This window comes from Corvus hawaiiensis, chromosome 10 (assembly GCF_020740725.1).
Source record: "Corvus hawaiiensis isolate bCorHaw1 chromosome 10, bCorHaw1.pri.cur, whole genome shotgun sequence".
Lineage (NCBI taxonomy): Eukaryota > Metazoa > Chordata > Aves > Passeriformes > Corvidae > Corvus > Corvus hawaiiensis.
The window spans coordinates 2,089,822-2,102,611 of NC_063222.1; the positions used below are offsets into that span (position 1 = coordinate 2,089,822).

A 12,790-nucleotide genomic window follows, 5' to 3' on the forward strand; every position below is an offset into this window, starting at 1 on the left:
GGTAGAGCTCCTTGCACTGACTGCAGAGCAATAGAACGAAATTGGCAGGGAGGAGAGGAAAAGCCGCAGAGGAAAGGAGCAAGAAAGGAGCAGGACAAAGGACAAAGGTGGGCATACAAGTAATGCCACACAGAGTAACCTGGTGTTACTGTGGGAATGGTCCAACGTGGAAACAGCTGCCCAAAGAGTGTAGCCCAGTCTCCTGTTATTGGATGCGTCCAACATACAAGCAGAGAGTCCCAGAGCTGCCTCCTGTGCCTGACCCACTTTGAGTGGGTGATCTCCACCTCAGCTGCTGTGTGATTCATCAGAGAGCATTCCACAAGTGAACCAGGAGCAGAGTAGAGCTGTGAGGGTGTCAGCATGCTGAGGGAAGAAAAAAGCCAAGGTCCCACTGAGATTTGAACTCAGATCACTGGATTCAGAGTCCAGAGTGCTCACCATTACACCATGGGACCTCGTGCATAGGTGACCTCTGGCTCCTGTGCCCAGCCTTGCTCAGCCTTATGCCCCTGGCTGAGGCTGGCTGTCTCTCCATCGCCTTGGACATCCATCACCAAGTGCAGCCTTCCTGCAGGGCCTCCAGGCACTCTCTAATCGCGCCACCCTTCAGGGCAGCAGCACAGCTTCTTCTGCTGGCCCGGCGTGGCCTCTCTTACAAGTGCCAGGCTCGAAACCTCACACAATCTTGTCTTTCCCAAATTGCAGCAAGCTCTTTTGGACTCAGGGCAGGCCTTGGCAAGTCACCTTCACCCAGCAGAAGCCCCCTTGCCTTCTCTTCTCCAGCCCAAACCAGCCCCGCTCCTTAAGGACTAATAAGAGGGAAACATTGCCCCGTCTCTACAAAAGGTAAAGAAAGACCCTCTGCGGAACCCAGGAAAGGGGCTGGAGAGGCAAGGAGAAAGGACAGGTGAGACACCAAGGGCTGAGCAACGACTGAGCTCCAGTTCCTCTGGGGTAGAGGTTCACTCGCTGCCCATGGTGGAGAGCAACGAGGGCAGAGCCCTCTCTGGGAACTCTTCCTTCTCGGAAGGAACTTCACTGCAAGGCATCCCAGGAGGACACAAGTCCAAATGCCTGCTCAAAGCAGCGCTGGAGACAAAGCAAGAAGCTAGGCGGCTCAGTGCCTGAGCCCTGTTGCAACCCCAGCGAGATGCCCAGGCATGGAGAACCACCAAGATCTCTGCACACCTGGCTCCAGCAGCTCATTTGCTCTCTGGGAGTCTCTGCAGGATCCAGAGCAGCTCCCGCAGTCTGCTTTTGCCAAGGACGACCTGGCTCAAAGCCAGTCTGTGCCTGCTGGGCTGGGAGGTGCCCGGAGTGCCGAGCAGGAGGCCCGGCTGAGGGGAGCAGGAGCAGGAGCTCAGCTGCTCTGTGTGAGCAGAACTTGCAGAGGAAAGAAACCATGCTGTTCGAGAGCAGGAGAGGCCGGGCAGTGTGGAGCCAGGCTGAAGAAAAGCTGGTCTGCCTTGGCCAGGAATGACCGAGCCCTGCTCACCTGCTTGGAGGGCAGCTCTGACAAGCACTACCCCGCAAGGCTCCTGCAGCGCTGCTGCTTCCCGCTCCTGCCACCCGCAGCCTGCGCTGCCTCCTGCTCCTCCAGTGCCCACGGGCACTGCCTCCCACACTGCCACCTCACACCCTGGCCTGGCTCCAGCTCCTGCACCTCTCACACTGGCTGCCCCCTCCTTCCACACCTTCCTCCCCCTTCACACACCGCAGCTCCAGCTCCTGGCACGTGCCTGCACTCCTCTGGCTCTCACACTTGGGCTCAGCACACTCACGCTGCTGGGTGCTCCTAATGGAGCCCCTGCAGTTGTAGAACACAAGTCCTGTTTCACTGGGGAATCCTCCGTGGTCCCCAGGCCTTTCAGGAAACCTCTTCAGTGCCATGGCTACTCTGTAGGATGGAGCGCCATCCGGAATATTCACGTGCTCCAGCAATGGTGCTGAGGGTGCCACGAGCTTCACAGATGTTTCAGAGTTGTGGTGGCAGCAGGAACCAGCTGTGTCCTGAGCAGGCCAACCGCTAAAGGTTTTCCAAGAGAGACGGTGCCCACAGCACCCTGTGTCTCCTCCACTCCCAGCACCCAGCCACCTCTAGCCAATACAGTGTCCCTTGGGAATACCTGCTTGGCCCTGATCCTGGATCACCCTACAAATGGTCACGGCAGCAAACAGACGAGGACGGAGAAAGCTCCCAGGTCTTTGAGCTGAGCACATGTGGAGCAGTCTGAGCCTCCTCTGCCCCTAGAGGAGGTGCCCTCCTGTGCCTGGGAAGCTGGGGATTGAGCTGCCTGCAGGGAAGGGAGGAAGACCTGTGTGCCCATAATACGCAGGGCCTCATGGGGGGAGCTGTGCCTGCTGCTGCACAGCTGCCCATAGGCCATGCTGAGGGGCCCTTTGGGAGTGTTGGTGCCTGAGAAAGCCAAAGAGAAAGTGTCACCAAAGCCTAGGGAAAACCAGAAACTCTCAAACAACATCTTTTCAATGCTAGAGAATTAGGCATTACTTTATTCTGGCCAGGATGGAATTCTGGCCAAGATTTGCAATAGAAATTATTCCATCCACACGTGTCTGGTTTCTGCAGTGGAAATTTTTCCATCACACATGGTTCTTTACCAGATTTATCACATATTTTTACGTGAAAACCCCAAAGAAATTCTTCTTCATTGGACCTAAATTACACAATCCTTAGTATGCAATCTCCTATGGGTTATCGATCCCTTTTCCCTTGATGCTAATTTGGTGCTCTTATCAATCTTTTCCCAGACCACGTGTCTCCAGCCACACCAGGCGGTAATGTTAATGTCCATTTATCTCCTCTGTATCTTCTGGCCACTCCCAACCTGTAGATGCATGTTAAACTCTCATAATCTGGGAATCTTCTTTTTGTTGACTGACACCGACCAGGCCCCAGCCAGCGAAACTCAAACCCTGGGTAAACAGAGTCTTTTGAAGAAAAGCTTCGATTCCCCTCCTCCTGGGCAGAGGTGAACAAACCCCTGACTAAAGTTAGTTAAAAAAATTATAAAAGTTGTAGCATTTCTAACAAAAGCAGGTAGTGGGGGCAGAGAGAAGAGGAGCGCTATGGCCAGGGTTGCTCAAAGAGCTAGAGCCAAGCAGGGTAAAAGCTGTTGGGTGGGGCAACGTCGGTGAAAAAGCACCCTAGCAGAGGATGGTTTCGATCCATCGACCTCTGGGTTATGGGCCCAGCACGCTCCCGCTGCGCCACTCTGCTCCCCCTGGGGCTCGGCTGCCACTGCCCCCAGCCGGGCCTGACCCTGCCTGGGCACTGCTGGCTCTCGCTCCCTCCCTTCCTCTCCGCTTGGCCTCCCCCGCCCCACAAAACAGACTCCCCCAAAAATTCATCTCCCTTGGGCATGCGCTCTACAGCTCCAGGGCCAGGCCTTGCCCTTCTCCCACGCCTCCCGCACACAGCCCTGCACGGCCACTTGCCCTTTGACCACCCAAGCTGGCGCTGCATGTGCTCAAGGCATCCCGGACGCAGGCTGCAGCCTTGGGCCTTGCTAGGGACGGGGGCACCTGAAATCCAGCGACATCCTGACGGCTGCAGCCCTGCCCAGAAATCCAGCTCTGCTCCCAGCATGCTGCGGGACTGCACCTGCCCGACAGTTTGGTTCTTTGCTGGCCAAGGAGGGACGCAGGCTCCCTTTGCTTAGAATTACCAACGGAAGAAATTCTCCTCTTTTAGCTGTGCAAATTCCGGTGCCTGAGCTCAGCGCTGCTCACGGTTACCCTGAAGGAAAAGCTCTGAGTTCTAGGCACTTTGTGCTAAGCAGGCTGTCAAGCTGCAGGTCCTTGCCTTTCACGCTTGGTGCTAATGCGAGGTGACAAAATGGTCAGCTCCAGGTGCTGTCTGCATTTCCCCTTTCCTTCTTCATTGATGCTGACAACATCTCTGAGCTTCTTCTCCCTTGCAGGGCTTCCCCCACGCCAAGTGGCTTGGCTGCAGGACACAGACCTTGCAGCAGCAATGGGCTTTTGTCCCCCTGCCCTTACATGTGCAGCTCAGGCTTTCCCCTTGCCCTGATGAAGGCCCTTCAGAAGCCATGAAAGGCATTGCCAGCAGCTCCTCCCTTGCAGCTGCTCTGCGGGAACAGCCGGGGCTGCAAGCGCAGGAGCCCTCCTCTGGGGCTGTGTCGCGGCTGCAGAGTGGTCAGCTGCCCGCAGCCCAAAAGGGGCACGCACCCCGTAGTTGGCAGGATTCGAACCTGCGCGGGGAAACCCCAATGGATTTCTAGTCCATCGCCTTCACCACTCGGCCACAACTACCTGCTCCAGCCCTCCCTGCCCTGCACATCACACGCCCTGTGCCATGACACCAATGCCCAGGCACTTTGGGCCAAGGCTCCTCTTACAAACGAGTGTTTCAGATTGCTTAAAAAATTGCTGGCAAGGGTATCAGCAAAAGCCAGATTTAAATATTACATGAAAGCACAACAAAGTTCCTTGGCAAGAGTCACTCTACTACTTACAGAACAGTTAAGGCACAACAAGGAAAAACAAGCAACAACAAAACCAAACAAAATCCAAGCAATCAAAACAGAAATAAACCAAGAACTACCTAGGGGAATGTGTGTGTTTGTGGGTGTGTCTCTCTCTCTGTGTGTCTCTCTCTGTGTGTGTGTGTGTGTGTGTGTGTGTGACAAAAGACATACAAGGGGCAAGGATATAAAGGAACACAGCCTAAAAGCTTAACAGCACTCAAACTTAACAGTATTTTAACTTAACCTATACATTAAACCTAATTAATATCTTAACCTTAAAATTTAACAGAGGAATAACACTTGAATAGCATTTAACCTAACATAGGACTTCGAAGTTATACTTAGCAACTTAGCAGAAGAACAACACTTAGCAGCATTTAGGTAAGTTTATAACTGTAACTTAACTTTACTTACAGACCTAACTTACTTAGATATCCAAGGTACTTAACCATCTAAGAAACCAGTATTTCTCCCAGATTTGCTATAGCATATGCACACGTGCACGCACACAGACATAAAGAGTTAGTGTGAGCAAGTTACCTGTGAAAAATTCCCCACAGAGGTCAGTGAAATGCTCACTTTGGATGCCTTTGCATCTCCCGACGGGCGAAGGGTCAGGCCTCAAGGAGTGAGGGTGTCAGCCCAGGACTCGTCGTTGTTCGGCAATCCTCCAAGTACTGCAAACCTGAGAGTTTGCTGGCTCTGAGAGGCATCTCACTCAGAGGGAGATTGCTGGTCGCAGCCTGCTGCGCTCCAGGAGAACTCAAATGGTCTCATTTTGGACCGCTGTTTATAGGGTCGCAAGAGAGTGGGCTTTAGCCATAACAATGTTCCATCCTAGCCACAGTTTGTGTTGCCACTTTCTTTGAAACTGTGAGAACAGGAATGCTATGGCGTTCAGGCAACAAAAGTATTTTCCAAGACCAGTCATAAGGAAAACAGGAGCTCGTTAGACAGCAGTTCTTGGGAAGAGACGGTGTTTCTGAGAAGCTCAGGAAGAGCTGAGAACAGGCTGTTTTCAAGGCCGAGGCCTAATGAGCGTTTCTCAGATCTCAGTGCGGCCTGAAAAAGGAGGGGGGAGGAATGCACCCCCACAGCTCCACTCCACCTTTGTAGTTGGGACCCTTGCAGAGCCAGACGGGCCCCTGAGGCCACATTCCAGAGGCCCAAGGGACATAAGCCCAGGGTCTCTGGCTGCAGCTCCCTGAGCCTTGGCCTCAGCCAGGCACCTGGGAGACCCTGCCCTGTGGCTGTGGTCATTCATCCTCTCCTGTGCTCCTCCCCCTGACAAGCCTTGACTGAACCAGCTGCAAGAGGAAGCATCCCCTTCACCAAACCAGCTGGGCAGTGAAAGGTCCCTCACCACACCAGGTGCTGCTGCATGATACAGCTGGGAGCAGCCGTGACCATAACAGCAGCATCAGCTTCCCATGAGCAGCATGAGCCACGGTGGGGAACAAAGGATCATCAGTCATCCCACGACAGCCTTGAAACGTTCTCTCGATGAATTGTAGCCCAAGTGGAAGACCCCCATTGTTGCTTCAGTTTTGGAAACAATTTCCAAATGTCTTGGGAGTTGTTTCCAGAACTTACCACCATGGATTATGTCCGAGATGGAACCTTACTGATGACTAAGGCAAATCATCTTGTGAGCCTGTAAACAGCTCTGTCCTGAGTGAGGCTCTTGGAGGCCTCCTGGACCACAGTGGGCTGTGCCAGCACCTCCCTCTGGGTGGAACGTCTCTCGCAGCTTGAGAACCATAAAGCTGCGGTACTCGAAAGACCACCACTGATGACGTGGCCTGGTTTGATCCACACACACATCCACGCACACTCCTCAAAGTCCAACCCACGCTTGGTTGAGAAATGCAAAGGGATTTGATGTGAACATTTCAATGAGCCCGAGGGGCATTTTCAATAGGTACATTTACACACCTGAATACAGATGTGCTCTTCTCTGTGCCTCTGTGGGTGTGGGTGTGTGTGAATTGATAATGGTATCAATGTTGTCACCGTGAATTTGTAATTAAGTCCTTGCTATGATTGTGGATTGAGCGCTGCTAAACACTTTTGCACTCTTCTAATTTTGTATCCATATCCTTTGCATACCGTACACTTCTAAATGCACAGTGTCCCTATAAAACATTAAACATTGATTACAATTCAATATTCTATTTATGCTTCATCCATTTAGGAAGTAACAGAGTGAACTTTGCCATCAAACTCTGTTGAAGCCACACTGCCTACGTCCGGCCATGAAAAGAAGTGGTTTTCTCCTTCCCAGCCCACAATCATGTACTCATCCCATTGAGAAAATTCCAACATCACCAACAGAAGAGATAAGATTGATTTTCCTATGCTTTGGTGAAGAAGCTCTGACAGGGCTGAAAAGTTGCTCAAAATATCTTTATTAACTCTCACAAAGAACAAACTGGCACCGGGCCCTGCAAGACCGTGATCTCCAGGTGACAGACCCAAGCTCAGTGACTGAGGCTTTGGTGCTCTGGTGTAATTTCTGGGAGTACTTTGTGCAGCTGCAGGTAACCTCAGGACAGAAGCCAGTACTCACCCTGGCAGTGCAGGTGGTAGCTGAGGGAGGAGGAGAACAAACGACCACAACTCTCCAGCAATGCTGCACAAAGGCTTTAATGAGAAGGAGCAAAAGCAGCGGCACAGAACACAGACCAAGGGACACGCGTGCGGGGAACAGGCAGGGAAAGAGATCGGCCCATTTGCCAAGGACAGAGGGCATGAGCCGCCGGCTTCAGCAGATCTGACCGCAGCGGGGGGAAGGCAGACACAGGCCTGACCCCCCCAGCCCAAGGGAGCCCCCAGAAGAGATGGGAACCCCCGCACTGCTGAGGGAGCTGCCCACAGCAGCTGACAGAGAGGATCCCACGGCTGTGCTCTGAGGGAAAGAGGTGAGGATGGGGCCCGGCATGGTCACCACCACCGGCGAAGGCTCGATGTACACCGTGGAGTCAGCGCAGCGGGCGACACAGGGCTCACTGCAGCTGCTTGCAAGGGGGGTTGGGCCACAGGGGCCGCAGGGCCGTGGGGGACAGGGTCTGCAGCAAGACATCTCTCGGCGCAGGAGGCAAAGCTGCAACACAGAGCAGGGAGCGCCAACCAGCCTCAGGATCAGTCTGTCTGTCCCTCAGCTCTCTCCAGGGACACATGCGGTCTTCAAAACACGCTCTGTGCCCTCAGCTCCCACATCCCTCCTCGTGCCCTGTGAGTGGAACGGCACAGGAAGGCCGCCCCACTTCAGGAATAGGACCCAGCACAGTGGCTTTAAGGCCCCTGTGGAAAGACGGGTCACAGCCCATGTCCAGAACAGACATGGCTGTGTTAGAGATGTCCGGAGACATTTTGCTACACCACGGCAGGTGCAAATTCTGCTGGGCACATCCCCCTGCGGCTGAGCCCCATTGATCCCCTTCTGCTGGAACAAAGCCCCCATTCCCAGCTGTCCCCAGCCACCCCCATGGAAAGGCTGACGGCCCTTCAACAGTTCTGTATCAGGGCCAAGCTGAGGCAGCCCAAGGATCAGCCTGGACAGCCTCCGTGACAGCAGTTCAGCCCACAGGGAGAGATGGAGTGGACTCAGGCTTACCTCGTTCCTCGAGGAAAGGCACACCAGAGAGGAGGAGGATGCAGAGCCTGGAGCAGCGCAGCCTTTTATGCCGTGTCCCAGAGCCCTGTGGGGCCACAAACATTCCTTCTTCGTGAAACATCCAAACTCCTGGGAGTGGCTACTTGCGAGGCCTTGCTGCTGATGAAGTCCCTCCGTCTTTCATCTTAAATGTTGTGCTCCCACTTCATACAACCCGGAATCCTGCAATGATTCTTAGAATCACCTGGGGATGGAATGGATCTTAAATCATCTAGCTTGAGCACCCTGAAATGGCTTCTACAACTTCTCTGGAGAACCTGTTCTGGTGTCTCACTCCTCTCAGAGGAAAGGATTCCTTCCCAATATCTAATCTAAATATACCTGCTTTCAGTTTAAAACCAGTAGCCCTTGTCCCATCCCTACACACCCCAACCAAGTGTCCCTCCCTTTCTAAACTGAATGTCTTCTGGGAGCCCTCTCTTCTCTTTGCTGCACAACCCCAACCCTCTCAGCCTGTCCTCACAGAGCAACAGCTCCAGTTGCCCGATGGTCTTTGTGGCTCCTCTTGACCCACTGCAGCAGGTCGGTGTGTTTCTTAGGCTGTGGGTCCTAGAGCTGGACGCAGTACCCCAACTATGGTGTCATGAGAGCCAAGTACAGCAGGACAATCCCCTCCCTCAACCTGCTGGCCACGCAGCTCTGGATGCAGCCCAGGATACGACTGGCTTTCTGCTGGCGCGTGGTGCAGGCTCATGTTCAGTATTTCAACCATCAGAACCTGCAAGCCCTTCTGTGCAGGGCCACTCTCGATCTACTCATGGCCTAGCCTGTGTCCATGTTTGGGATTGCCCTGACCTTGGCACTTGACCTTGTTGAACTTCATGAGATTTTCACAGACCCACCTGTCCAGCCTGTCCATGTCCCTATGGATGGCATCCCTTTCTCTAGATTACCAACCACTATCGCTTTCCAGGCGCTGCGGCTTTTCTGTGTCATAGCACGAGGTGCTGCGATCTTCCAAAAGCGTCTCCTTAGCGAAGCCGCTCGGCAGGATCAGCACACACTCACACATGTGTGCATGCACAAACACACTGATAGCTCCAGTAATATCGGTCGATGGCAAAGAGGCAGGGAGAGTCTCTGTGTAGAGTTCCATGGACGAAGGTTTATTGCAGCCGCACCATGAAGGGGTGAAGGGACGAAGACAAAAGACAATGGAGAGTCCAGGTTTAAGTACGGGAGCGTGGAGAGCATCAGAGACCAATGATCTGAGGGCATGGCGGGTGGTACAAAGGCAGGACTAGGGAATGGGAGCCAATAGGAAAGCTCTAGGGGAGTGGCGATAGGCAAGGGCCAATGGGGGAACCTGGAGTGGAGAACTTTCTAGGGCATGGGACATATAAGGTAGCAAGGGGGCAGAGAGGCCAACGGCCAACCAGGAACGCAGAACTGGAGTACATTAGCATAGCAACGCAAAGCATTCTGGGAGACACTTCTTTTCTCACCCTAACCTGGAAGAATTCTCTGGTACTAGGGACTGTCTTACCAGAGGACTCTCTTTGTCTCTTGTACCACAGGCTAACCGGCCCCACAAACCACATCACTTTGCTCAATGTCACCCACAAACCTGCTGAGGATGCCCTCAATCCCCCCTAACACCCCTTCCACCCCCCATGTCTCCCAGCAAGCTGTTAAATATTCCTGGTCCCATCACCAAACCCTGAGAACCCACACTCATCACTGGTTGGACACTGCTCAAGTGTGACATCGAGCTCTCCACCACAAGTCCTGGAGTGCTGCCATCCATCCAATTCCATGTGCACTGACTGGCCACCCCTCATAAAATCCACGTCACTCCTATTTAGAGAGAAGGATGCAAAGAGCAGGTCCAGCAGTGCCTGTCCTCTGGTCAGGCTCTCCATCCCCTGTGCTAGGATGTTGTCCTCAACACACTCTAGTAGTTCCCAGGACTGCTGGCAGTTCCCTGTGCCGCTTTGCCAGCAGATGACTGAGTGGTTTAAGTTCCTCTCAGGACCAGGGCCAAGTGAGTGGGCTGTGTCCCAACATCAAAACAATTCATCTGTGTCCCAGAAGCATAAGGCCAATTGGCTCAGAGGTCTGAGGCTGGAGTGGAGGAAGATTGGAGGTGGCTTTGTGTCACACGGATTGCCTTTGTCACATTGCCCTCTTCATGGGGACAGTGCCCGCCTGTCAACAGTAGAATTTAGCTATGAGAGACACCTCAAGTGAGCCCTCAAGTGCTTTTGGTGCAGATGCACAAGCCAGCCCTGAGAGGCATTTCTCCCCAGGGGTCACTTTGGCAAGGAGGAGACGGTGGGTAAGTTGAGGCGGAAGGTCAAGGCTACACAGTCCCGTAGAGAAGAAGAGAGGCACCTCTCCAGGGCTGTGGCAAAACTCAGTGGCAAAGTAGGATCACTGTGGGCCGGAGAGAAAGCTCCTCACTGAGAGGAGTGAGGACCACGAGGGCCTTGCTTTCTGTTATCAGTCTCTGCCACAGCCTGCTTTTTTCTGCCCATGAGCCTGGGGAAGAGAGGCAGATTCACAACCAAGACAAGAAAACCAAGGACTCAATAAACTGTCTCTCAAGGGACTTGTCTAAGGGAATCTCCACAGCTGTGTGTCCCTCAAAAACTAAGCAGGGCCCTCATGCATTTTACAAGCAGAGCTCTGGCCTCAGCTTGGGAAGCTGAGATCCTCTAGAGAACAAGGAAATCAACACGTAGGAAGGTGATCAAAGGCACGTGCCTACGTCTCTCCCAGAAAGACAAATGGACCCATTCTCTCACACACTAATTTTGCTCAGCGTGTCCACCCCAGAGGCCAGGATCTGCACGGTGGCCTTGGGGAAGAAGCTGAGGGCAGGGAACCCACAGCTCATGGCTCTTTTTCCTGGGGCAGGCATCCCTTTGCCCATTCAATGCATTTTGCAGTTCAAAGGGATAATGGATCAGTCTCCCAGAGCATGTGGGAATCATTGTGATGTGGAAGAGTTGGGAAAATCCATGAGCTTCAGGCAAACCTGAATCATCCTGATGTGGAAATGAGTGCACACGGTGCCCTGGACTCAGGCATTCCAGGGATACCAGAGCACATAGCCTCTTCCCTCCAAAATTTCTGCCTTTGTCGGGGGCGTTTCCAGACCTTTTAGGACCAGTCCCAAACCACCTCGTACGTCTGTGTAATCCTGTGCTGCTGCTGCTGCTGCTGCAGCTTTCCAAAAGGCATTGCCTTTCGGTGGCTGCTCAAGGGCCCATGGGACGCAGGGCAACCCAGGATAATGGAGATTAGGAGAGACCACTGGAAGTCCTCTGATCCCGCTCTGAGAAGAACAAACTTCCCAGTTGCCTCCAGAAGCTGTGGGCCTTGTGCCATTGTCCTCTGAACACTGCCACTGTCAGACAGGTCCCCGTCTCTTGGACAGCTCTTCCAGGGATGCCCTGCACCCCTGGGGAGCTACCAGGAGATGGAAAGGGCTCCTACAGCTGATCTTCCCAGGTCCTCGAGGGGGACGACCACCAGGAGATGACATTGAGGCTGCCTGCACTGGTGAGCACATGCCACATGGCAGCCTGGAGAGAACAGGGCCGGGTATGTGCAGGGAATGCCACCTGCTCCGCATTGCACTCTCAGGCCAGTGACAAGGAACCCCCCTTTGGGGCAGAAGGGCTGGAAAGCAGAGAGAAAGTCTGTCCCAAGAGAGCTTTCACTCTAAGTCCTCTGGGGAGCTTTCACCCCTAATCCTGAGAGTTGCTTAGTGTCCATCTCCAGATCCCACCCCACAAGCCTGGGATCTGATCACCCCGTGGATGGTGCCCTTTCCTTGGCACTGCAGAAGCCACATCTGGGTTGGTGTCCCCATTTGGTGTCCCCAGGGACAAGGGAGGTGGTGGTGATCTCTTATGGCAGAGGGCCAGGCAGAACATAAGGGCTGCAGCACCCGACGTATGGGGGGAGGCGGAGGGCACTGTGCTTGTGCAACCTGGTGGAGATGAGCAAGGTGTGGAGGGGGGCATGGAGCTGCTGTCTCCACCACCTCCTGGAGGTTCTGGAGAGAATGAAGCCAAACTCTCCTGAGAGGTGCACTGCCAAAGGGCAAGAGGCAGCAATCGCAAATTGCAAGAAAAGAAATCCCAGGGCTTCCTGGGGGAAGACAAGGGACAGGCCTGGGAGAGCTGCACAAGGGACAGTGACGTCTTTCTTGAGCGGTGTCCGTGCTTAGAAGTCAGCAGGACAAAGGCCCAGTGCCTGCTGGGAAACCGGGGCGGTTTGGTCTGCCCAGAGCAGTTGATAGGAGCACAATACCTCTAGAGCTCTATCCCGACCTGCTGGGGTGGATCTGGGGTACTCTGGGTCACTACGGCCCTTGAGCAGCCACCAAAAGGCACATCTCCACGCCTTGGGAGACAGCAAATGCAGGACATTGCAGAGAAGCACATGGTGACCCAGGAATGGGGATAAGAGGTGGGGAAATGCCCTTCATGGCAGCAGAACATTGAGGATATGAGCTCTGTTAACCCTTGAACGCCTGAGTCTGTGGCACCCAGTCCACTGAATTCCACACTGGGTGACTCAGGTTTGCCTGGAGCTCAGGGATTTTCCCAACTCTTCCACATCACGATGACACCCACGGGCTCTGGGAGAC

The 12,790-nt window shown here is 53.8% G+C and overlaps 1 long non-coding RNA gene and 3 other non-coding genes across 4 annotated transcripts; all 4 read right to left on the reverse strand.

Moving 5' to 3' along the window:
- Positions 1-386: 386 nt before the first annotated feature.
- TRNAQ-CUG lies at positions 387-458 on the reverse strand. The gene has a single exon. It is a non-coding gene; the product is annotated as a tRNA-Gln (tRNA).
- Positions 459-3,169: 2,711 nt separating this feature from the next.
- TRNAM-CAU lies at positions 3,170-3,241 on the reverse strand. The gene has a single exon. It is a non-coding gene; the product is annotated as a tRNA-Met (tRNA).
- A 973-nt stretch (positions 3,242-4,214) lies between these two features.
- TRNAS-AGA lies at positions 4,215-4,296 on the reverse strand. Its single transcript has one exon. It is a non-coding gene; the product is annotated as a tRNA-Ser (tRNA).
- Positions 4,297-7,141: 2,845 nt separating this feature from the next.
- On the reverse strand, positions 7,142-8,221 carry LOC125330884. Its single transcript, XR_007205752.1, has 2 exons — positions 8,128-8,221; positions 7,142-7,614 (listed from the first exon to the last, which is right to left on the reverse strand). It is a non-coding gene; the product is annotated as an uncharacterized LOC125330884 (long non-coding RNA).
- Between the last annotated feature and the right edge of the window lie 4,569 nt (positions 8,222-12,790).